This window comes from Electrophorus electricus, chromosome 16 (genome assembly GCF_013358815.1).
Source record: "Electrophorus electricus isolate fEleEle1 chromosome 16, fEleEle1.pri, whole genome shotgun sequence".
NCBI classification, from domain to species: Eukaryota; Metazoa; Chordata; class Actinopteri; order Gymnotiformes; family Gymnotidae; genus Electrophorus; species Electrophorus electricus.
This window is the reverse complement of record NC_049550.1, coordinates 15,276,371-15,301,085: the sequence shown is the minus strand read 5'-3', so window position 1 is coordinate 15,301,085 and position 24,715 is coordinate 15,276,371. Positions and strand designations below refer to the sequence as shown.

General features: G+C 40.0%; 3 long non-coding RNA genes across 6 annotated transcripts; 2 read left to right on the top strand and 1 right to left on the bottom strand.

Moving 5' to 3' along the window:
* The first annotated feature begins 1,316 nt into the window (after positions 1-1,316).
* LOC118242632 lies at positions 1,317-2,840 on the top strand. 2 transcript variants are annotated; one of them, XR_004776962.1, is made up of 3 exons: positions 1,317-1,378; positions 1,573-1,678; positions 2,221-2,840. It is a non-coding gene; the product is annotated as an uncharacterized LOC118242632 (long non-coding RNA). The 2 variants fall into 2 exon arrangements; XR_004776961.1 differs by lacking the exon at positions 2,221-2,840 and adding an exon at positions 2,008-2,029.
* Positions 2,841-3,675: 835 nt separating this feature from the next.
* On the top strand, positions 3,676-8,763 carry LOC118242631. 2 transcript variants are annotated; one of them, XR_004776960.1, is made up of 4 exons: positions 3,676-3,810; positions 3,907-3,991; positions 7,398-7,452; positions 7,828-8,763. It is a non-coding gene; the product is annotated as an uncharacterized LOC118242631 (long non-coding RNA). The 2 variants fall into 2 exon arrangements; XR_004776959.1 differs by lacking the exon at positions 7,828-8,763 and having other exon boundaries at positions 7,398-7,662.
* Positions 8,764-22,940: 14,177 nt separating this feature from the next.
* Positions 22,941-24,644, bottom strand: LOC113569156. 2 transcript variants are annotated; one of them, XR_004776945.1, is made up of 5 exons: positions 24,604-24,644; positions 24,083-24,182; positions 23,835-23,877; positions 23,482-23,552; positions 22,941-23,140 (listed from the first exon to the last, which is right to left on the bottom strand). It is a non-coding gene; the product is annotated as an uncharacterized LOC113569156 (long non-coding RNA). The 2 variants fall into 2 exon arrangements; XR_004776946.1 differs by having other exon boundaries at positions 24,083-24,185; positions 24,604-24,624.
* Positions 24,645-24,715: the final 71 nt, after the last annotated feature.

Genomic DNA, 24,715 nt, shown 5'->3' with positions numbered 1-24,715 from the left:
TTTGTGAGTGTTTTCATGTGACCATGGAGAATAAAGAGCTCTTTAGCTCGACCTTGCCTCCCGCTTCCTGTGACGTCGCTACCCTCACAGAAATAAGCTTTTAAATAAAATAAAACTGAAACGTTTTCTGATGAGAAAGTATAGCATGAAAGTATAGATGAAGAACTATATCCAAATATCCAGTTTTTCGGGAGCTTGGAAGAACAAATCATAATCACGATTCAAACGTCCTGTGACAATATACATCAGCGGTTATGCAGCGTTTGTTTGTCACGAATGGCCACCCTCCTCACGTCCCTGATGTCACCGTTTCCCGGTCTTCCTGCGCTGCCTGGTTCCATGCCTTAGTTTCGTTTTCTCCGCCCCCGTCTGTTCCCTTATTCCACTCCTTGTTTTACTTTCCGCTGTTCCCATGTTCACCTCTATCTGTTTAGTGTCTGATTGTCTTGGTTATTTAAGCCCTGTGGGTTTGTCTTCTACGCGTTGGTAATTGTGGTAAGGGACGTCTTTCTGTTAGGTTTGCCTTCTACGTGTTGGTAATTGTGGTAAGGGACGTCTTTCTGTTAGGTTTGCCTTCTACGTGTTGGTAATTGTGGTAAGGGACGTCTTTCTGTCAGGTTTGCCTTATTCTTGTTTTACTGTCGTCGTCATTGCTCTTTTTTTTTTTTCCTTTTCTTTTTTTTGTGTACTTCAGCTGTGTTAGATTACCCTTAGCACCCCTTATTCTCTGTTTGTTTTACCTTTCGTGTTTCCTCATGAAATAAACAGCCTCCTGCATTTTGCATTCTACCTTTTGCCTTGTTCCTGTTGGAAGCGTAACATGAGTTCAGTTATTGGAGCCGGTCCGAACCTCCTTGGGACTCCACGCAATTCAACATTTTTGTTAGAGGTAACATGCGTCTCGACTTGGTGGCCAACTAGAGTAGTCGGCTGCAGTCGAGAGCGGAGCAGAGAGCCGCCAAACCGTATTTTACTTGCAGTACCCAACGTCAGCAGGTAGCCGTAGAGCTGTAGGTTTAATAGCGAAGACACTTTGTGTAATTGATGAGAACGAGGTAGGGGTGTAGGACGGCCCCTATCTAAAATAGGTGAGTTCTCTCTGGCGTATGAACGGCCAACCGTGACAATCACATTGATCTTGTTCATAAATTTATTAATCACCACGCTCACACTGAATTACGTTTTTACTATAATTAAACTTGGTGAATAATAAAATACTGCGTTTTTATCGCCTTCCAGAAATATAAAGCAGAGTCCATGAGGTCGCACTCGCTGTACCTGCCACTAAAGTTGGACTACAGAGAACAATCTGATCTCTTTTCCACATGTGATGGCGCATTGGTTTCCTTTCCCATTGGAGCCAAGTTAACTATACCGAGTAAGCTAAACTACTCTCAACCCGCACACTTTCGTTCATTTGTCCCAAAGAAAGTGAATAAACACCGCTGTCACCAACTGAGCTTCACCAGGGTTCGCCTAATAAACTTGATATTTAATGAAAAAAGAAATGGACACAGTAGAAAGAAGTGAATACAATGAACTCAGCTTTTACTTCTCCAAATCTTTTTACAGCGCTTCTCCACCCCACAGGGACATTACTGAACATGAATCGTCAGTAACACAGTCTGTATAAAACTCGAAGCATCTCTGAAGCTACAAAAACAAAGACATGAGATCGGTAAGCAGGGAGATCGTGACCCCAGCGGGAATTCTGGCATTCTTAAACATTTTTTTTTCCAGTAGTTGTTGCACATGCACATATCATTTATACCATTTGTCTTAATTAAAATTAAGAGCTGCCTTATGTTGCTTTAAAATTTTACCTGTGTAAGTGCTGATTGTTTGCTTTCGTTTATAACTGATGTACTTCTACCTTGTCTTCAATCTAATATACCAGTGAAGAAGCTACATTAATTATAATTTACGTGAAAGACACTATTCCTGCATTGTTACCAATTTCCAGAATACTTTGTAATTTGCTGTATAATTTGTATATGTTTCTTTTAGATGAACCATGTGAATCTTACAAATCAGGAAAGAGTCTGTTGATCCTGATCATGTGCCTGTAATTACAAATCTCTTCCTCTAGATGGCAGTGTATTAAATGGTATGTGTGATGCAGAAAAGCTTAGCGCAGGAGTGAGGCTGCTGTCCAAGGTACTGATACTAACATGGTCAGTCTTGCCTCAAAATTGTGTCTTCCTGATGACATGTACACAGCCTTGGATTCTTATTCCAGCTCTCCTGAGTACAACACGCTACCAGTGAGGTACACACAATAAATCAAATTACCTTTACAGACAAAGGAAATAACTTGATCTTTACTGAAAATATACATTCAATATACCTCAAAGTTGTTTTTGTAATCCAGTTCATAATTGTAACATCATAATGGCTACAATCCTTTAAGCATGTTTTGATGCTTTTACAGGCTTTGAAGCATGATCTGATGTGTGTGGTGTAAAGCTTTGGAGTTAGTCCTATTTAAGTTACACTCCAACCCCGATTAGCGGGAAGTTTTGGAATTGGTAGCGAGAAGCCTGTGACGCATGTGGAGGAGACGCGAGTCAGACTCAACTCAGTTTTGCAGTAATATTGCCGGTTTATTCATTACGTGACAGGCTTGCTCTTGGAATCTTGTAGACAGTTCATACATGAACTGTAGAAACATCCAAAGCTGATAAACGTGTTACTAGAGAAGTAAAAAATAAGGACAAAAATAAGAATTTGGTCCAGTGATGTCCATGTACAGTACAATCCAAAAAACCTCCTCTGCGTGGCATACATACACATGCTGTAATGTAGCTGGCCCGAGTGCCACAGGGCGCAGGGCCGGATGTTTATTAACATTAAACACACATGACACAGATGGAACTCGCGCATAACACTTACAGTAAATGGTAATACAACCCAATATATTGATCATTTTATTTAGATATATATATCAAATAAATGTCATCAAAGCTATTTATAAGTTTTTATAAATGTTAAAGAATCACTTTTAAAAATGATGTATATATTTTTTTTACAATCGGGCCTTACACCTGCATCTTTTTCATTTAGTATTTGTACATGCATGTCTGAAAAACATTTGTAACATTGTTTAAAAAATATTTCTCTACAACTAAAATAAAATTACACCGAGCTAAAACATGTGATAACAGGTAAATGAAATACTATTTTTGTATCCATGACTGACAAGATTATTGTTACTAAAATATAAAACAATGTTCACCAGTCAGTTAAACAGAAGCAGAAATGTGGTGAACTCAGCTGTGTTGTGTGCTATTGTGTGTCTGCGCAGGGTTTTTTAATGATGTCACACAGAACTCCTCTAACTCTTACTCTCATCACTCTGGGTAAGTCTGGACCCAATCACACCTTTTAAAAAGAAACTGCTCAATGATGCCTCAACATGATTACATTAATGCATCATCTTTTCATAACTGAATGCATTGTTCACATTCAATGAAGTCCATTTCCATTGGTTGCCAAATCCCCCCACATGCCCCTCTCCACCACTGCAGTGCTCACTGAGTGCTTTGTGGTTCGTGGTTTTTCCTCACATAGGTCAGTGTTCTTTTAGGAGTAGAGGGCTGCAAGGACAGAGAAGCAGTAAGTTAGTAAGTTAAGTTAACCTGTGATCTCTTATATGGATCATATTTTACAGGGGCTTCTGGAAACAAATGGACTATGAAATACAGCAAAGAGACAATATGTGCTTTAAAAGGGTCCACTGTGTTTAGGAATGGCTCTTATACACACCCAGACCATCTTACAGTGACAGAAGCCTTTTGGTATATAGACCCAGTTAAGTATGTAGAACCAGTTTCTCTGCTTGATCTTCCTGAGTATTCAGGAAGGGTCTAGTAACACTTCTCCCTCTGATTGACTAATGTGTTGAAGGAGGATGAACACCAGTACTGCTACAGAATCCAAACACGCACAGAGAAATGGGTGGGTATTCCTGGAATACAGCTGAAATTTACAGGTATGTTTAATCACCACATTATCCTGCTAACAACACAAGCTATCATGTCACTTTAATCTTCATGGTATCATAGTGATTTATAGTGACATATTCATGTAGCTCCATCAGAGGTTTTATTCCACTGCAACATCAGGGTTTTTCAGCTCCTGTCCTGGTCTAGAGCTGCACTGCTGGTGTTTTCTCTGCTCTGACACATCTGATGATCTCTTTGACTTGGACCTCCATGTAGACACCTCTCAAGCAGTAATCGAGGGACACACCACTGTTCTGATATGTACAACCACCTGCAGTCTGACAGTCCAACATTCATCTGGTACAAAAATGGACATCCTTTATCCTCCAGTACAAACCCACTCCACCTGCAGCCAGTCAGCAGTGAGGATGCAGGCAGTTATAGGTTTGGATGCAGGCAGTTATAGGTTTGCTGTAACAGGATATGAACATCTCCCCTCTCCTGCTCAAACTCTCACGGTCAGATGCAAGTCATTTATTTATTAAAAGCTAAATCAAATTACCTTCAGGACTATACCTAAAGTTTATGTTCATGGCAAGGGCAAAGAGATTATTATTCCTTTCCCAATACGATGCCAGTCTGATGTTACTGACCCAGAAGTGACCCACATCCTGAAATTATTGTAGTAATCTCGGATCAGATCCTTGATCTTACTGGGAACATGGTGGCGGTGAAGTGCTAGCTCAACCAGCTTGTGGTATGGACCCATAAACATTGGTCAGGTCCAACCACAACACAACTAGGTCACCTTTGCTCTCTTGAGCCTCTCTGATGAGCTGTGTAACTACCCCTGTGTGCTCCAAACATCCAGGAATCCCACCTTTGTGTACTGAGGTATCAATAAAGTTGTTCTTGAGGAGAAACTTGGTCAGTCTTCGTGAGACTAAAAAACGCAGTCCCTTCCACACTAAATAATGAAATTGAATGAAACGGGTTGATGTTTCTCGAGTTCTCCTCTTTTGGGATCCAACTCTCAGCACACCTCCACTGGTCAGTGACTCTCCCCCTTCGCCATATCATCTTCAAGATCCTCCATAAGTGCCGGAGAAGTTCAGGACAACACTTATAGACCAGGTAGGGTACACTGCTGGGGCCTGGAGTGGATGCTGAGTGACCTCTCTTAATCACTTCCTCCACCTCCTTCAGGATCGGCTCCCTCAGTTCGAACTCTGTTGTTGGGGGGCAGGGCTGATGAGAGCTTTGTTGGGCTCAAGCTCTTGCTCCCTCAACAGATCTCTCAGGGTGCTCAGGAGGAAACAATTTACTTCCTCTCTTGAATACTCTAGGTAGCCACTGTGTTTGCCTCCAAGCAGATTTTTTACCTTCTCAAAGGGATTGGCAATGAAAGTGGCTTGCTTCCTGGCTCTCTCTCTTCCCCACCTCCTATACCAGTCTGCTCTGCATATGGTCATCAGTTTCTTCCTCAGAAAATTTTGCAGTTCTTCTAATGCCTGCTTCTTCTTATTAGATTTCTTGTACTGTTTCTTGAGGGTTCGAAGCTCCTGGCACAGTTGATGTAGTTTTCTGGCCCTGCGATTCATGCTATAGGTGGTGGGCTTGTTGTATGGTAGTCATTATTTGAAGTCGACTGTCTGCATCTCCTTTGGCCATAGCTTGAATGATGTTGGACACGTCCTTGTTAAACTGCAGCCACACACTCTGGTTACTGGCTGGGGGCCACTTTATCCGCTGCTGTGGAACTACTCTGCTTGGAATAGGAGACACAGGAGCATGGAGGGACTTGGCTCTGTGGGGTGACTCCTGGCCGGGCTCTTCCTGTGTCTCACCAGGTTCAGGACTTGTGCGTTGCACCTTGGTCTCCTGCACCAAACATTTAATTCTGGCCTGATGAATTCTGAGGCCATGTTGGTTCTTGCGCAGCTTTCCGCAAATGCATGTTACACTCGTGGCCAGTCCGTTTGCATGAGTTGTTAACCATTTATCAGTTTGATTAGAGATCTCATTCCCCCCCCAATCTCAGGATCTCCTGGGGGTATCTCTCTTCAGGGCTTTCCGTAACTTGGTGGGGTCCTTTCTCACTAAAGATACAGGCTGGGTTGCTAACCCTTCTTGTCCCGTGTGCCATCTTTCCGTGCCGTCAACTGTCTTTCCAGTAGTCACCAACGTATTCTTGGTTGTCACCTAGCCTATTCCTAGGAGTCACTGGCTATGCCAGACTGTATTATGCTGAAGACAGTGGAGAATACACATGCCAATCCAGTAATGACCATAGACATGGGCCTCATTCAGTAACACTAAATGTTTTGTGTAAGTAACTGATGAAATAGTGGAGGACAGTTCAGTGACTCTGACCTGCAGCAGTGATGCCAACCCACCTGTGCAGAACTACACACCTGGTTTATAGAAGGAGGAACTTTATCTGTAGGATCTGGACAGAATTACAAAGTTCTACAGAATGGATTCTACTAGTGTGTAGCTCAGAATCCTCATGGAGCTGAGAATTAATCTACTGTGTCTGTCATAATAAAAGGTAATGAACAGATAAGTCAAATATGCTAATGATGCTGTTAATTTTTTATTATTATTATTATTATTATTATTATTATTATTATTATTATTATTTACCTAGCACCTATCTCCAACTCAAGGATACTTTACAGACAGATATCAGCTTTTGCAATGACTCGCAAACAGATGAGAAGCAGCAGCCAATGTGCACACAGCATATTCTCATCAGAATCTGCAGCCACCTGTGTGACTGCACGTTATGTAGGGTAGGTTAAGACCAAGACAGAGCAACAACCGTCACTGGACATACATGCACACATTCATACACATATACATATCTATATATACTTACACACTGGTCACATTCATACAGGACAATATAGAATATTTGCATATGATCAAGCCACTACCATATGAGCATCCCGATGTGTTCAGAATAGGCTCCCCCCAGTGGCCATACCCAGTGCTGCAGCCGTCCTGTGATGAGTCATGAGCTGTTAAGAGGCGAGTTAGATGGTGGCTGATAAATTATGCATGACAGGTACAATCACTGGCAGTGACGGTACACATGAGTAAGAATCCATTAGTTTCTCCATTATTATAACTATATGTTTATAAACCATAACTATAACTATATAGTTATACCATTAGAACTGACAAACAGAATGACTGGCAGTTGCTATATTAGTATGAAGTTACTTAGGAAAAAATGTGCTAGAATGTAGTGTATTAGTGAGGAGGATTATTGATCTATTTAAATGCATGACTGCCAGTGTGTGTATGCGTGTCCATGTTTGTATGTGTGTCTATGTATGCATCATTGTGTGATTTGTATGTGTTTATGTATGCATCAGTATGTGGTTTGTATGTGTGTTCAAATTCTGCTGCAGCACACTTTCATTTGTACTCTCATTCTTCTTGCAGACACTGAGAAAACAATACAGAGACCATCGCCATAGTAATAAAGTCTACAGGAAACGTATGTATGTGTCTGTGTGCCTGTGTGTGTGTGTGAGAGAGAGAGAGAGATTGTTGGGTGAAATGGCTGAAGGTATGACAACCATATTTTATTGCCTGGATCTGGGTCAAAATGTAAAATTCCACATTTTTCAGTCAGGACTTTGGAATAACACAAATATCTAATTTTAATAACACAAATATCTCATTTTGAGGATTTGCCATATTGCTGTTTCGGTTGTAGAAATTTTAAAATGTATTTCCTTACCTCATACCGATGTAATTAAACATGGTTATTTGAAGATTTTTAGATTTGCATGAATAAATGTAAGATGCCCTGACCTTTTATGAAAGTAATCTGTTTTCTTTTTTTTTTGTGCATATATGTCTATGTAAGTTTTTTTAGGCTTATGACCTGGGATTATACTGAACTTCGATTTGGGTGTCATTGTCTCGCCACTCTCATGTGTTCACTGTTGACTGAAGTTGTAGAGTTGTTTCTCATAGCCTGTGGTACCAGTATGAATGTTCTCATCATCTAGCTCAGTGTCAGCTTCTGGAGTCTGATTCTGGCTCACTGAGTTCTGGTTTCCAAATTGATCCCCCTTATAGTCAAACAAACTGTGGACAGATAACAGAGAACTTTTTAAAACACTAGGGTTAGAAACTTCATTTGGGGATCAGTATTTCTCAAAGCCAATTATTTATAAACTAAATGAAGACATAATAACATTCTTCATATATCATGATATTTTTAATCCCCTCATCACTCACCTGTCTTCTTCCTGAATGACACCAGGACATCAACCAAAGGCTCTAAAAGGGGGTGGGTACATACTGGATAAAAGAAAACAGGTCAATGAAAAAGATTCAGATATTCTGTTTTCATTCATTTTTTTGATTTTATACAGTGAATTTAACAAAATATATTGTCTAAAATCAGCTTTACAGTACACAGGTCTAGACCACACATGGGGTGTAAGAAAGTTACCTCAGGATTACCAAACTGAAGAGCTAAACTGTGTCTCTTGGGTCAAGGCTAGAGAGTAATGCTCACACAAACACATGAAGTATAGAAATGTGAAAACCACATTACATAATAAAATGTAATAAATGAATGTGTCATTAAGATCATACAGACTTAGGGTATAAGAAATCTATAAAAATGTGCCTGCAGTCTAGATGTCCAAGCAAATGTGTGTGATTTTACTGACAGTCTTACCCTTGTAATGTAAGGACAAAAACATAAGCATCCAAACCACAGACGTCATCAACAACACACAGTGAGACAGTGAGATGAAGCTGCCAAACTGTCAAAAGAAACACATGTCTTCTTTTACTTTTTTTCCTTAGTCACTGTTTTCAGTGTTTTTTTTTTCTGTTCCACAACAGAATGAAACTGAATGTGTTAATGAGTCTTGCAGTGTCACCTCCATGCACACAATACACTGGCCTGCTACCTCTTTCTTCACACAGCTTCCTGAACAAAACCATAGCAGGTTGTCCTCTGAGGCAGTTGAAAGAATGACTGACATATTCTACATGTTTTTTTTGTTTGTTTGTTTTGTTTTGTTTTTACTCTGTAACCATGGTGACAAAAACCACATCTGAGGCCTGTTGTTTTACGTTACATTATGTGTCTGTTTGTAAGTGCATGTGTGGGAGGTTGTGCATATGAGTTCTGGGGTTCTGAATGTTCTTAAACTGGGAAAATAAAATAGTAGAACATTCTTACCAGAGTTTTGGTCATCACATACCTGATATACTAATGTGAACAGAAACTAAGAGATGAAACGTCAGTCCAGAGAAATTTACTAGTTGAATGGTTATTTACAGAATACAGCATGTGTATGTTTGTGTGTGTGTACCTGTAGCATTGGTGGTGACAGATATTGAAATGTTTCTCACAAAACTGATTGTGGTTGGAGAAGGAGACTGAGAGGTTGAAGTAGCAAAGGTTTGTGGTGCTGTCCTAGAGAGAGAGAGAGAGAGAGGAGAAGTATGAAAAGACACTTCTGTAATTATTTATCAGGGTTTGTATCATCAGCCATTGTTAAAATGGTAGTTTCATCTTTATAAACTAAATGATCTCTCTAATGTTAAAAGCTTACCATCTAAAACTTTAAGGATGACATCATTGTGTGTTAACAAAAATTATGTCCACCCCACACCAGTATTTACCAGAGTCTGCCCTCTCCAGTCGAGTGATAGTTACAGTGAAGTCTGTCCCTTCATCCATCAGGCTGTATCTCCCATTGGATGGCTTATCTGAGTCGACGACCTCCTATTACCTTGAGCCCACTTATGAATACACTTAAATGTGTTTGTCACTGCTTTGCTTCAAACACTGTAAGCTTCTGAAGGGGAGGAACAACTTACCTGAGAGAAAGAGACAGATACCAAGATGAATAATCTTCATCATTGTCTATAATATTTATTTGACAACTTTGTCCCCAGAGCTCTGACAGCCTCCTGCAGACCTGCTACAGCTCCTGACTGAAATGTGTGAAAGCAGAGCCATTGTGAGACATGATGAGACATGATGAGATGTGATGAGAAGCATCTTATCAGTTTTCAAACTCTCCACACATCATAAAAACCACACCCACACCCATCAACCCACCCATACATAGACACACACACACCCACACACACTCACCCTTAGGGGGTTTATAAGCACAGGTTTATTTCGCCATCTGCTGGACAAAAACTGGTTTGGCAGTTCGAAGACTTTATAGAACATAAACCTGAAAGTTGTTAACATTTTGTTGTCCTTGTTATTTCTTGCACTACATTACTTACATACGTGGTTTTTCTTTGCTGTCTGAGGTACTCACTAAGCACTTCTTCAGTTGGGGCCAACATCCTGGTGTACTGGATCTTGATTGTTTCATCTTGGATAGTGGCTCTGACACTCACTAGTCCTCAGCCTCTTTCCCCTTAGTGTATAGTCTCAGAGTGATGGATTTGGACTGAAACCCTCTGTGCATTGTGAGGAGTTTCCTTGTTTTGATGTCAGTGGCTTTTATCTCCTCATTAGGCCAGCTAATTATGCCAGCGGGGTGTCTGATGACTGGTAGATCATCGGTGTTCATAGCTCAGATCTTGTTCCTCCCATTCAGCTGAATTCTCAGGACTGGCCTCACTCATACGTCCACACTTATCAGATCTGTATGACATGTCGCTGTTGTATATCCTGAGATGTATTAGTGAGTCAATGTCTCTTTCACTTCTGGCATACAGCTTGATATCATCCATGTAGAGGAGGTGGCTCTTGTTGATAATTTTGCTAAGGGGGCTGAGTCCTATGTAGAACAGCATGAGAGACAGGGCATCTCCTTAGTAGTCACTTGATGGTAACTCATGTTATTGGCATGTTATCAATCGGTACTTGGATGGAATTGTTCCCTTTCTGGGGGCTCTTCAGGATCAGGAGTGTCTGGCCTTCAGTTAACCATTCAGGGTGGGTTCCATCCCTAAGCAGCTGATTCACACACACAAACAGACAAACACACACACACACACACACTTGCAGTCACATTAAATTGTGCTTAAAAGCCAAAACTATAGCCACTATGATGCTACAATTATGAATTGGATTACAAAAACAACCATGTATTTAGTTATATATTTTCAATCAATATCAAGTTCTTTGCTTTGTTTGTAAAGGTAATTTGATTTATTATATATATTCATAATTTTAGTAAAGTAAAAGTAATCTAAGTCACATTTAAACATTCATCAGCCACCATCACTACTAAACTTGTCAGTGTCTACCATTTTTTTCAAATGATGTGACTAGATTCAGTTGAATAGCTCCTCCCTTTCCATTTTGCATTGCATTATGGGACAATATTGTCCATACAAACCATACACAGAAATGACTGCTTCTAAGTATGCAATTGGGATGCATCCATTAGAACCATCCAACTGTTAGAGACACTTGTAATGACAGCCTGCACAAAACTATTTTGAAACATAGTGTGTCAGCAAGCTTCAGTTGCGTAATTTGATTTGATTTTATTACAGTAGTGGAACTAACATGACTGATCATGACTTACTGATCCTTATATTCTGAATTGCTCCTAATTTTCTGAAAATTGGTGGGGCGGGGGGTTACATAATGAGAAATTTCAATTAAACTCTCAGTACTCACATTTAAACAGCAGTGAAACTGTTCTGCCAGTAAGTTTAAGCAATTAATTATTTTCCCACCAGAGGGTGCAAGGATGCATTCCTCTAGAGCAGAATGTTTGATTATCATCTCCCTCATAATGCAGGCTGCCCATTTACATCCTGTTCTCATTTGGTCTGAAAAACAGACCCATGAATTGAAGAGTAGGGATAACAGTGAAGTTTTGTTTTTTGTTTTTTTTGTAAGTAAAATGTAGTCCTTTGCTTGTATATAATGTGACACACACGAGCTATTTCTTTGAGCTTGTCTAAAGTGTTATTCACATTCTCACTTTGGCTCAGTGCTTCTTTCTGGAGGTCTGGGGTGGTGCAGTGTCATAGACTGAGGTTGTCTTTAGCTTTATTTGTACTTTGATGACAGCTCAAGGCTGACGGAGGATGGCAGCAAGTGACTACATTTAGTATTTTTGAAATTCACTTTTCACAAATATGCATATTTCTTATTTTGCATTATCACAAGCTATAAATAAAAACTCACTGGAACATATTTTGCTGCCTGTTTGCCATGGCCTTCTTTCTCAACACCTGTTTAAAAACCACATGAGCATGCAACAAAGCTGCTTTAGCCAGGAAGGTCAAGCACTCCCTAAAAGAGGAAGGAAATAAATGTGTTAACCACATCTAGCTTTTTAGCTTTGTGCTGCCTCTGTTCTTATCATTTGATATTTGAACACTGGTGATCAGTCTTGTCACAGAACGGTAAGACTCTTTCTTTAGGTCACAACAGTATTAATGCAACATCAATAAAGATTGACAGAATGTAGATTAACAGAATAGAGATTTTGGTTTAATTTCCTAGAAAATGATTGTCTAATTATCAACTAATTTGCAGAACCAGTAGAAAATTACCATTGACAATTCTGTTATTCTAATGTCAGGCATTACCATCATCTGGGACCGTGCATGGTTGTTCTATGATTCTGTGATGGACTACTGTTTCTTTACATTTTAAAAAATATTTTCAAATAGGATGGCTAAAGTAGTTTGTGGTTACAACACATGGTCTTGTTACTTGATTTGTGTTGTGAAAATATTCATTGAGACCAAGATAAATTCTAGTGTCCAGTCCTACTTTGCTAATAAAGTGATTTATCATTCTGATGCAATGAAAGTACATAGTGGGGGGGAGGGGGTTTTGTATACACCGTCCATCAAAATGATTTATAGCTTGTTTTTGATTGATTGACAGCTGTCAATCATGCCACCCACTTACACTCAGAGCTCTACATGGTCTTGCACCTCCCTACCTAGCTGAACTCCTATACTCATACGGCCCCACACATACACTCTGCTCTTCTGATGCAGGTCTCCTCTCCAACATGACACCATATGAGAATAGAGCTCCTAGAACAGACCTGAACAACAAGCTCTCACTACATATAGGCCACTTCAGTCTTCTACACTGCTTAGGACATAACAAAACGGTTATTAATACAATATGTATCTGATTTGTTACTGTGTAAATACATTTGTATGTAATGCTGGGATGAGGTGTTAAAATAGTTGAAGTTGTTTTTATTTTGTTAAACTTGGTAGAATGATTTTGTGTTTTTATTCTTATCACAATTGCTTTCACCTTTTTCATTTACAGTCTGGACAAGGATTCCTATAAATCCTTTTGTGATTCAATCCAGAGTAAATAGCCCTCAAGGAATAAAACTCAATTGAAATGAGATGACAAGAGCCAAACGTCCTCAGTAATACAGATGTGTCATCAGATCAGTCTGACTGATATTTGAAACAGTGTAAATAGAAGCAGAAATGTGATGCACTCAGCTGTGTTGTGTGCTGTTGTGTGTCTGTGCAGGTTTGTTTAATGATGTCACTCAGAACTCCTCTTCTAACTCTCACTCTCATCACTCTGTTCATGTCTCTGGGTAAGACTGCAATCTTCATCAAAAGTTTATTATATAAAGATTAATAAGTTAAAATATAAAGATTTTCTGACACAGTGTTCCCATTTAATGAAGTTAATTTACATTGGTTACCAAAGCCCCCACATCTCCCACACCACTGCTACAGAGCTTGCTGAGTGCTTTGTGGTTTTTCTCAAGTTTAGGGCAGTCTTAGATTAAGAGCACACTGTGGTAAGATTAAAATTCACAACCCCACTATAACTACAAAGTGCAGATATATTTTTGTTTGTTTTTCTTTTTATTCAACCTCATATATTATGTGACTGAGCGTTAAGTTGTTCAGAGTCACTAGTGTCCACTTCTCCCAAGCTCCTCCCTCACCCTGCTACAAGCTCTTCTCACTTTGTGGTTTAGCTCAGAATCAACTCAGAGTTCTGCAGTACCTGCTGGAGTTAGAGAGGAGAGAAGTGAAGCTGTAAGAGAACTCCCACTCTCTTATGGGGCCCAGACTCCTCTATTGACGTCTTGTATGCATTATATGTTTCAGCGGCTTTTGGAACAGAATGGAGTGTGAAGTACAAACAAACTAAAATATGTGTTTTAAAGGGGTCCACAGTGTTTATCAATGACAGTTACACATACCCAGCAGGGCTGGAAGTCAAAGAGGAATTTTGGGTCACAGAGCATTTCAATTCACAAGAGGACAAGCCTGTATATTGCAGACCCACTAATGACTCAGGAAGGGTCCAGTGTTATGTAGATAAACAGCAACACTTCTCCCTCAAACTGATCAATATAACGAAGGAGGATGAACATGCCTATCACTTCAGAATCAAAACAAATGTAAGTGATCAAAAATGGCTGGGAGATCCTGACAATCTAAATAATTAATACATCTAAATAAAAATCTAAATCATTTATTTGTTCATTCAATTTTTATCTAGTCCATTAATTTTAATCTAGTTAAAATACTTGAATGCAGTTTCCTCAAAAGCATCATGATGTTTATATCTTGTTCACGATGTGTACTCAGGGATTCTCACTCTAGCAATCTGGACTACAATGAAAATAGAGCAAAATAATGTAAGGTGATCTTGAACTCAGGTGATGATGCCAACGGCCTGCTGGGTGAGCAACCACGCTCTCATGATGGACCCGTGTGCAGAACAGTTAGCTCGTGGAACAGGTAAACAAGAAAAGTAAATAACCAAAAGGCAGGGAGTCGAACCCCAGCCATTTTTTTGCGAGGTGAACGAGCTCCCGCTAGACTGCAGCGGCCATAAAACAACCTGCCCGTATATCGCTCTTCAAAGGAACAGAGGACAACAAAACTACAGGGAAAGAAAAACTAAACACCACACCGAGCTTTGGAAAATGCAGAACCAAGCACACCATGGGAAGGATGGCAGCCCCAATGGCCTGGGGAAAACCAAACTAAAACTTCCTAAACAAAACCAGAAAACAAGGAGTTGTAATGGCTAAGGGGAGCTTTGGAAGAGAGACAGATTTGAGAAGGAAAACTGGAGAAGGGACAGAACATGTAAAAACACAAACACCCTCACAACAGAAGGGCTTACAGACCTCAATACCCAAAGTTACCAGCTAGGCACGTGGCTTAGAACTTTTGCAAAGAGCCAGCACTGAGTGACTGGCTCACTGGGCTTATATAGACCTAGCCCAGCTGTTGGGCGTTAAGCCTGATTAGTGGTGTGCCTGACTCGAGACCTCCCACCACCAGCACCTATAAGACTGACACCTCTAAGTCAGGTACAAAAACCAATTACTCTAATCTCTTTATCATGGACTTATTAGCTAATAGCTGATGGCTTATTGAAAGACACTCTGACCTGCTAGTTACATTAAAAACAGGAGCATTTCCAGCAATGGAGAGAGTCTGGCTTGCATATTTACCCTTGTAAAAAACAAAAACATACAAAAAAAAAAACCCAGGGTTCCATTGGCTCAGGTCTTGCAACAATAGAACAAAATACAAGGGTCTTGTGTGGAGCATCCATTAGTTCTGTTGGAGTTAATGGGCTGCCCATTTTCTGCCCACAAAACCTTCCCTCAGTGTGTTACATGTGTCAGTGACTGTGGAATACGCTTTCACCATCCATTTGTGATCATTTCCAATTTACATTTTAATCTTCTGGGTTGTGACATAATGTCTAAATTAAGCATGATAATCATGGGTCATAATATAATGACCTCTCTGGTTAATGATCTTTCTATTTGTGATTCTACTTATACCTGCACTCAGTTCTGCCTTCTCTGTGAGTTGAATACCAAGGTCAAGTGGGTACAGGGTCTAGCTGGCACCTACACCCCCCATGTCATGTAGGCAATACCTGCTCTTGCCTGAAAAGGAGAACAGTGTCAACATCATGGACTTTCTGCTGTCAGAGGAGTTCTGACACCTATTGTGCCCCCTTATAGCACTCTAATCAATCCAGTTTGCAAACCAGATTGGAGGAGGTGGCATTTCACACAAGATTTGAGAAAGGTCAATGATCTTGTCATCCCTCGCTTGTACTGGACGTCTCTTGTATAATAAATATAATTACACACACACACACACACACACACACACACACACACACACACACACACACACACCATGGTTGATGTTTGTTCTGCTTTCACTAGCATCCCTGTGCATGTAGACACAGCCCATTTTTGCACTTACATTTAGAAATAAAAAAATTGTCTTGCACTAGCATGGACTCAGACTAGGTTGATTGGGCTTACAGACCTGGGGGATTCCTATTGGAACTTATGGCACCAGGTCTTCCTGTGTGCTCACACTCTGTGGTTGCTGCTGCTGCTGCTGAGAAAATACTAGTCATCAGGTCACCAAGGTGTTAAACACAGCAGCCACACAACATGACAGCTCAGAGGTGTAGTGGCTATGAAACATTTTGACATGAATTCGTAGTTTGACTGTTAAACACTCTTCTCTGCAGGGCTCTTCAGCCTTCATGCTGCATCAAATGCTTTCTCTCCTGAATTCATCTTGGACACTGGAGGAACACAGTGGTTTGCTCTTATTCATGCATGTTATTCATCTGTTCAAGGATAAGCCCCTCACTATGTACACACACAGTCGACATGCATGTGGTGTCTCCCATGATTTCTGATGGATTTGGCCACAGAACCGGTTTAGGGCAGTAGAGGGAAAGATCATATCACATTCCACTCTCATTGCAGCCTGACTGCAAGCTTCCCAGTCATTTAGCAGTTATCAAAGTAACAGGATATGACACCCCAACCATAAGCAACGAAGCAGAGCGTTACTAGCTGATTCAGCAGAAAAATATTATTATGATGATTGATCAATTTTCTAAATGGCCTGAGGTATTCCTGAGTGCAAAGGAAAATGTGAGAACAATAGTAAGAGTTGTGGCAAGAGATATAATACCTATGTATGGAATACTGCATTCTAACAACAGTGATAAGGGCCCAGCATTCACATCAAGAGTCACTCAGCAGCTCTGCAAATATCTGTGCGTATATATCTATGATCGACTGGAGGTTTCACATCCTCTACTGCCCTCTGTCATGAAAATGTCTCCTTTCAAAGTTTTGATAGGAAGACCATTTCCCATGTTGTGGGTAAAGGGCCAACCAGGCCCCATGCTAGCTGGTAATTTACACACAATTATCTCTGATTGTACTGTAGCACTCCTTGAAATTCTCACCAGATGGCAAAGTGCTAATCGAATGTTTGCTTCCTAGGAGATTTGTTGAGGCTCACTACACACAATCTGCTACTGTTATTGTGATAATCCAAACAGCTGTACTAACTGATGCTCAGCCTCAGTTGATATATGCTAGTAGATTAAAGAGGCCCCCAGTTAGGGTGTACTATTGTCTCTATGTGTGTTTTGTTGTATGTCTGTATGCAGGTAATCCATGGTGAATCTTATTATGCTGATGTTCAGACTGAAGGGCCTCCTATGGTGCAAAGGGAACATCGTGTGTGCCTTGTCCCTGGAAATAGCTGTAAATGTGACACAGCACCAGTACTGTGTGGTGTGCCTCTCCCTGTCCAGCAGATGGAAAAACACCCCAATCTACCTGTTGTTAAATGGGTCATATCCGCATATGGAGTCACCCTTCTGCTAGAACTCCATCCCCCATTCTGCTGTTCCTGGGAAAGTCACACTGTCACCACACCATCAGTGTCATTTCACTTAACAACACGAGGATGTCATAGTTGTTCGATGTAAATTACGGGCATTTGGACTGGCTCCTGTTTGGACTGGCTCCCGGCTCCTGTTAGATAGCTGTGTACTCAATACCTCATGTTTCTAATTAACTTGGCTTGTTATTACTACTAACAAAGGATGATTGGGCAGTGGTAGCTCAGTGGTTCAGGTACTTCATTTGTAAACAGAAGGTTGCTAGTTTAAGCCCCATCGCTGCCAAGTTGCCACGGCTGGGGCTTCTGAGTAAATCCCTTAACCCTCAAGTTGTACTCAGTCATAATTGTAAGTCACTTTGTATAAAAGTGTCAGCTAAATGTAACTGATTTAACCAATGGCAAAGGTGATTTCATATTTTTGTAAATAATCTGCATATCACTTCCAGGAGAAATGAATATTTGCCACATGTAAAAGGTTTGGTCAGACCAGGAAATTTCTCCAGATAAACTGGCCTTGACTGGAATTTTTTGCCTTTTTATTCTCTGTTGTTATTCTGCTACAGTAAAAGACAGCAAAGTAAGAATAAAATGCATCTGTTTTCTCTCTATGCATGCTTGCAAGTATAAGAAATAATGCTGAACTAAGTCCACATATTCTGCTACCATGTAACTTCTTCATTTGATGCCTGCTTTGCTTGCCAAAGACCACATTTGCCTTTGTTATTGTTCTTCCTCTTTTTTCCTTGTGCTTGCTCTTCTTGTCAAACACAGGTAGTCTATAAATTAAACATGCTATCTAACTACAAACTGACTCTGTGTCTCACTGCTGCTCAGACGCTCTCTTCAGGTGCCTGAGGTTCACAATCTGGATGTAACCAGATTCCTCACTAAGAACTGACCCAACAAATACTTATCATATATATACTGTGCCAGTTAAAACACTCAGATGTAATTCCCCCCCAAAAGGACGTGTTCTCAGAGACTCCCACTCTAGAACTAAATTATATTTTGACAGCGTCATGTTACGTCAGGACTGACCAACCAATCTGAATGGACTTACACACATAAACAGGGATGTTAGAGTATGACAGAAAGAGGAGTGTGCAGAGCTACTCGTTTGCAGCTTTTTAATAAAATATTCAAAAACTGAGAAAATGCCCTTAGATTTCATTATGATGCTTTTGAGGAAACTGCATCCATGTATTTAACTGCATTAAAATAAATGGACTAAATGAATGAATGAATGATGAGTGAATGAATGAATATAGTATTAAAATAATAGTGACTATTTTTTATTCACATGAGGTTCATTTAATTATTTAGATTAGCAGAAAAATAAGAAGGTTATTTGTCATCCTTGCAATAAAAATGCAAAGGACGCTTTTATTTTAACATTTTCTGAGTATTAATCATTAATGTAAAACACTGAAAAGCTTTTCTGCTGAAGGAAACTACATGTTAAATTTATTCTTCCCCTTTCTATTTCTCACTCTTTTGACTGCACTGGTGTCACGTATGGGCCCCCTACTGGCATCCCTGTTTACATGATTTCCCTGTCATGTCTTTGTTTTCCTTTACTTCCTGGTTGTTCCGTTCCTTAGTTTTGTTTTCTCCATGCCTGTCATTCCTTTTACCTGTTCCTCTTTTCCAGTCCTTGTTTTGGTTTAATCTGTTCCGCTCTCTAGTCTGTATCTCCACCTGTAATTATGTTTATATATATATATGGTGGTCTGCAAATCACAAATGCATAAGAATTTGAACAAGCCAAAGCATTTGAAAAGTTATAAGCAGCTACACAGCAAACTTTATACTTTGATTTTAGAAAGAGGGATTTTAAGATGGAGTGCTCACTTTCACAGTGGAAACGGTAAAGCAGAGCAATAGAGGGCAGACAAATGCTGAGTAGAGATTTATACTGAGTGTTAGAGATGTATGTCAGAATTACAGTCCAGAGACGAACAACTGAGTAGAACAGATCTGGAATACAATAACAAACACAACACAGAGATATAAGTGGGAAACACTGACCAGAGAATACAGACCAAAATATTGTACAGGATGATTACAACAACCAGACAAGCCATCATAGAGAAACTCAATGACCACCAATGAAACAGGGCCAACACAGGCCTTAAATACATAGGCTAACAAGAGGATAATAAGAAACACCTGAAACTAATAAGGGATGGAGAAAACCGGAACAAGAAACTAAACCTGGAAGTCAAAACAAAGACATGAGGCAGGTTGCCAAGGGTATTGCTATGCTAGCATAGGGGAAGCATGACATGGGAGTATTACATTAGTGGAGCCTTCTAACTGTACAGAGAAATGCAGATTACATCAGCTAAGATATAAGAGGAGGCATATCCTAGCAATTTCCCACACAACCTCCTGAAAGCATCAAAACTGGATTGTGAAGTTCAGGGGGTGCTGAGTGTCAAGCTGTATGCTGATCAGGTTCACAGCTTACATTTGTGACAGACTACAATTCAAGCAATTGAGGATTAAGTGCCTTGCTCAGGGGCCTAACAGTGGCAGCTTGGCGATGTTGGGCCTTGAACCAGCAAACTTTTTTTCATTGTGGTATTAAGTGGATGCCAGTTATATTTGACGCAGCACTCTTGAACTCAAATAAGCTCCCGCACCCTAGAGCTGCTATTTTCAGAACCTTGGACAGTACTCCCACTTTATACATATGCAGAAAAATTACCCATGCTTATCTTACACTGCCATCTAGAGAAATGGTTTTCTAATTACTTGCTTTTTGTTTTACATTCTTTAACCCACATGGATGTAACCCATCTTTCATGCAAGTGACATCAACTTATATTTGCTGACTGAACTGAGGTCTGGATTTGATCTGATTCAGATGAGGTCTGCATTTGATCTGATTCAGATGAGGTCTGCATGTTATGAGCTGTGTTTTGCCTCTGTCAAAGGGGGGATTAGCAATTACAGTGAATATATTTTCATTGTCTCTTTGTGTGGAAGGAAACTGTAATGTTCACAAATAATGACCAATAAGATTGTAAATAATGAGAGGCTTATCCTTGAACAGGTTACATGCTTGAATAAGAGCAAACCACTGTGTTCCTCCAGTATCCAAGCTGAATTCAGGAGAGACAGAGTTTGATGCAGCATGAAGGCTGAAGAGCCCTGCAGAGAAGAGTGTTTAACAGTCAAACTACTAGTTCATGTCAAAATGTTTCACAGCCACTACACCTCTGAGCTTTCATGTTGTGTGGCTGCTGTGTTTAACACCTTGGTGACCTGATGACTAGTATTTTTTCAGCAGCAGCAGCAGCAGCAGCAGCAGCAGCAGCAGCAGCAGCAGCAACCACAGAGTGTGAGCACACAGGAAGACCTGGTGCCATAAGTTCCAATAGGAATCCCCCAGGTCTGTAAGCCCCATCAACCTAGTCTGAGTCCATGCTAGTGCAAGACAATTTTTTTATTTCTAAATGTAAGTGCAAAAATGGGCTGTGTCTACATGCACAGGGATGCTAGTGAAAGCAGAACAAACATCAACCATGGTGGTGTGTGTGTGTGTGTGTGTGTGTGTGTGTGTGTGTGTGTGTGTGTGTAATTATATTTATTATACAAGAGATGTCCAGTACAAGCGAGGGATGACAAGATCATTGATCTTTCTCAAATCTTGTGTGAAATGCCACCTCCTCCAATCTGGTTTGCAAACTGGATTGATTAGAGTGTTATAAGGGGGCACAATAGGTGTCAGAACTCCTCTGACAGCAGAAAGTCCATGATGTTGACACTGTTCTCCTTTTCAGGCAAGAGCAGGTATTGCCTACATGACATGGGGGGTGTAGGTGCCAGCTAGACCCTGTACCCACTTGTCCTTGGTATTCAACTCACAGAGAAGGCAGAACTGAGTGCAGGTATAAGTAGAATCACAAATAGAAAGATCATTAACCAGAGAGGTCATTATATTATGACCCATGATTATCATGCTTAATTTAGACATTATGTCACAACCCAGAAGATTAAAATGTAAATTGGAAATGATCACAAATGGATGGTGAAAGCGTATTCCACAGTCACTGACACATGTAACACACTGAGGGAAGGTTTTGTGGGCAGGAGATGGGCAGCCCCTTAACTCCAACAGAACTAATGGATGCTCCACACAAGACCCTTGTATTTTGTTCTATTGTTGCAAGACCTGAGCCAATGGAACCCTGGGTTTTTTTTTTGCATGTTTTTGTTTTTTACAAGGGTAAATATGCAAGCCAGACTCTCTCCATTGCTGGAAATGCTCCTGTTTTTAATGTAACTAGCAGGTCAGAGTGTCTTTCAATAAGCCATCAGCTATTAGCTAATAAGTCCATGATAAAGAGATTAGAGTAATTGGTTTTTGTACCTGACTTAGAGGTGTCAGTCTTATAGGTGCTGGTGGTGGGAGGTCTCGAGTCAGGCACACCACTAATCAGGCTTAACGCCCAACAGCTGGGCTAGGTCTATATAAGCCCAGTGAGCCAGTCACTCAGTGCTGGCTCTTTGCAAAAGTTCTAAGCCAAGTGCCTAGCTGGTAACTTTGGGTATTGAGGTCTGTAAGCCCTTCTGTTGTGAGGGTGTTTGTGTTTTTAGATGTTCTGTCCCTTCTCCAGTTTTCTTTCTCAAATCTGTCTCTCTTCCAAAGCTCCCCTTAGCCATTACATCTCCTTGTTTTCTGGTTTTGTTTAGGAAGTTTTAGTTTGGTTTTCCCCAGGGCACTGGGGCTTCCATCCTTCCCATGGTGTGCTTGGTTCTGCATTTTCCAAAGCTCGGTGTGGTGTTTAGTTTTTCTTTCCCTCTAGTTTTGTTGTCCTCCATTCCTTTGAAGAGTGATATACGGGCAGGTTGTTTTATGGCCGCTGCAGTCTAGCGGGAGCTCGTTCACCTCGCAACAAAATGGCTGGGGTTCGACTCCCTGCCTTTTGGTTATTTACTTTTCTTGTTTACTTGTTCCACGAGCTAACTGTTCTGCACACGGGCCCATCATGAGAGTGTGGTTGCTCACCCAGCAGGCCGTTGGCATCATCACCTGAGTTCAAGATCACCTTACATTATTTTGTTCTATTTTCATTGTAGTCCAGATTGCTAGAGTGAGAATCCCTGAGTACACGTCGTGAACAAGATATAAACATCATGATGCTTTTGAGGAAACTGCATTCAAGTATTTTAACTAGATTAAAATTAATGGACTAGATAAAAATTGAATGAACAAAAATTATTTAGATTTTTATTTAGATGTATTAATTATTTAGATTGTCAAAATACGAACAAGGTTATTTTCCAACATTCCAAAAAAAAAATGAAAGGCTGCAACATTTTTTGCATTAATTATTAATGTAAAACACTGAAAAGCTTTTCTTTTGAAGGAAACAATACTTGTGTACTCTACATGTGATCATGCATCTCTCTTCCCCTCTATATCTCTCACTCTTCTGACTGCATCGGGATACAGCTGCAAGTTTGATTTCTCAGTGATGATTCTCTTACTGATGTTTCCTTAAGGCCTATAAAAGGAAACGCAGGAAAGAATATCAGATCACAAGGACATTTGGAATAACAAAATACACACACACACACACACATCTTCATATGGCTTAACAAACTGAAAGAAAAGAAAAAAAAAACCCTGCATATTTGCCATATCTAAACTTAATAATATATTCCTCTGGATTCTACATAGTTATGGTAATGTAAGAAAGCTGTGTATCGTAGTATTCATCCAGAATTCAGTAAAATGACAAGAGCTTTACACATCCTATCTCAAAAAAGATTCTAGAGTGCTATCAAGATTCTAGAGTTCTATCTGAGTTCTATAACTGTAATGTAACTGATATGATGAACTCACTGCAGTATCTCATACACAGGAGAGCTGGATGTGGATGTGTCACAGGTAGGACAGGGCTTGAGGCTGGCGTTCTGTGAAGCACAGAGTTAATGATGTGCAGTTTAATGAGAAACACTAAATAGCTTAATAGTTAAGGTTCCACTGGAGTTTTTCCACTAATGTTATTTTGTTGTTGACAGTCTGCATCTCAGATGGAGCTCTCACTCTGACATAAAGAAATGCTAAAGATACAGAACTAAGACTGACACTGTCATTTAAAGGTTCTGATTTGTCATGACATGAATTCTATGAACTCTTTAGCAGGGTTAAGACTCCTTATTGACAAATATATCTGGATTTCTGTGATAGCTCACCCCATAATCAGATTCATCTGTATTTCTCTTTTGCCTCTTGCCTCTGAGCTCAAAAATCCCCAAATGTCAGTGTTTATCCAAACAGAAAACAGAGAATAAACATTATTATTCATATAATTGTATGTATGATATTAGTCATATTTTAAAGATTTTCCATATTAATAAAGTGCTTTTGGAAAGGAACTGAAATAACGTAGTATAAAGTTATCGTTTATTCATGTAATTTATATTAACATCGTTCACTTTACCCTCTTAAACTTTCTCTCTTCATAAATAAAACTATTGAGAGAGGAAGTACAATCCCACAGAGGCTGACTCCAACAGTTACAGGCAAAATGTAGAAGTGACCTGCTGAGAGAAACAGACATACACACACTATTGTTCATAAACACAATATAGGGCTTTTGTAATTTGATTAGCAAAGGAATAAGTGAATGAACTGATGAATGAAAAATGAAACATAACTGTCTGTCTGTCTCACCCTTTAAAGTGACATCTAATGAAGCTGATTTCAGCATCCCATGTTCATTCTGAGCTACACAGTAGTACCAGCCGCTGCTATTCGAGCTGATGGTGATGTTGTAAGTTTCATTTTATAGTAATGAAATGCCTCATGTACTCAAAGTAAAGAATATATATATAATTCTAATAAGACTACTACCTCATTGTATTTTTTACATTTTAACTGAGAAATGAGTTGAAATTGGCAATGAAATGAACTTAGCAATAATCAGATAATCATATAATGAAACCAACATTGTAAACTCACATCTGACAGTGAGAGTTTGAGCAGGAGATGGGAGATGTTCATATCCTCTTACAGCACACATATAACTGCCTGCATCCTCACTGCTGACTGGCTGCAGGTGGAGTGGGTTTGT